Source organism: Vollenhovia emeryi, unplaced genomic scaffold (assembly GCF_000949405.1).
Source record: "Vollenhovia emeryi isolate VEMERY1.0 unplaced genomic scaffold, V.emery_V1.0 DF939188.1, whole genome shotgun sequence".
In the NCBI taxonomy this organism is placed as follows: Eukaryota; Metazoa; Arthropoda; class Insecta; order Hymenoptera; family Formicidae; genus Vollenhovia; species Vollenhovia emeryi.
The window spans coordinates 539,578-541,192 of record NW_011967178.1 but is presented as its reverse complement, the minus strand read 5'-3'; positions in this window follow the sequence as shown (position 1 = coordinate 541,192).

Here is a 1,615-nt window from a genome sequence, read left to right as displayed (position 1 = left end):
TAGGCCGACGCGCGTGTGGCCAGGCCGAAATTTACGATTAAAAATCGACGACGCGGTGCGTGAGGTCGTAAACCCCGACGGAGTCCATGGATTCTACAAAGCGATCGATTTGTCATTACGAAACGTTTCGATAAAGATCCGTTGGGAAGATACGCGGGGTTACTCCGTCGCGCCGGGCCTTTTTGTCCTAGTTGTGCGGCTGATTTACAGCGGTTGCCGCGAAATGTCCCCGTGGAATGACCGATTAATCACGTCTTTCTTTTCTGAAAGTTTCTGTTCTTTCAACTGCTCGAAAGAACCAGTATCTGACGTTCGATATTAATGCACTCATCTAGAGACGGAAAGAAAATGATTTGCATATGCACGGGGGGGGGGGGAGAATTTTCTCTTCAAATTTACCTTGAAAACCCTGTAGTCGCGGAACAACATGACGTTTTGTAGACCTTTGTGAAAGTTTTCGGAAATTTTACCATACAGCCTTGGCCAAAAATATTTGTCACCTATGCGAAACCTCAATAAATTTAAATTATTTTACATTCCGGTTAAATAAGCAATACCAGTTGATGACTTTCAGTTTCTTTATAACGATTTATGATTTATCACACAGTGCTATGAGGACATTTCACTATTTTTGCGATTTGTATTTTATGTTTCCTTTCTCAAATAATTGTACATACACTCAAACGTAATTGTACATATTTTTAAATGTGTGATTAAATCAAATTCGTACCTTTTCGGCATTTTTGTAACAAAATAATGTTTATTCTTTAGAGTAAGTTACTACTATAATAAGTTGGAGATTATTAAGCAATGTGCACACTTCGAGCGTCCGCAGTAAACTAAATACTTACAAGCAAAATTCAAGTACACTACTGTAAATGTTTCGCGTCCTCGCATGTTTATGATGTAATGCTTCGTTCAGGTTATTCAGTTTAGCGTGCAGATACGCAGCAATATACAAAGTAGTTGATTAGAGTCAATAGAAGTTACATTTCTAAGAATTGAAGGGGTGGCAAATACTTTTGGTCAAGGCTCTGCTTTCTACTAGTAAAATGTATACCAAGAATAAGTATAATTACTAGTTAAATGTATGTTAATTAATCAAGAAATGACATAGCGCCGCGAACACCGGTTGAAAACAGTCTATTGTGTCGAAACATTCGGCGCGTATCAGTCGAGTGAGGCGGATGTTCCGCGTGTCTTCGCGTCGCTCCTCGTAACGCGATCATTTCCTACGAGAGTTATTAACATTTATCAATCGCATTTAATTACTTGTCACGATCCGTAATCTTATCGCTCATTTCTGCGGTGATTTGTCGAGAAGAATATCACGCGTAATTTGAAGTAGAAGTGCCATAAGGGAATTACATATATAAATTATTAGTTAGGTTCGATTTATCCACGAGCGCTAATACCTTTTTTAACGATCGAACTCGGATGAATCTCTCTCACGTCGTGCATTAAATAGCAAATCTAATTTATGTTCACTGAATATTCATTTTTCTAAATATACACATATGTATTATTGCACGATTTTTTGTCGATAATCCCCTCCTCGGGTACTACCTTGCAGCGGTGGAGGGGCTTAAGTACACTGAAAAAAATTTCTGGTTGA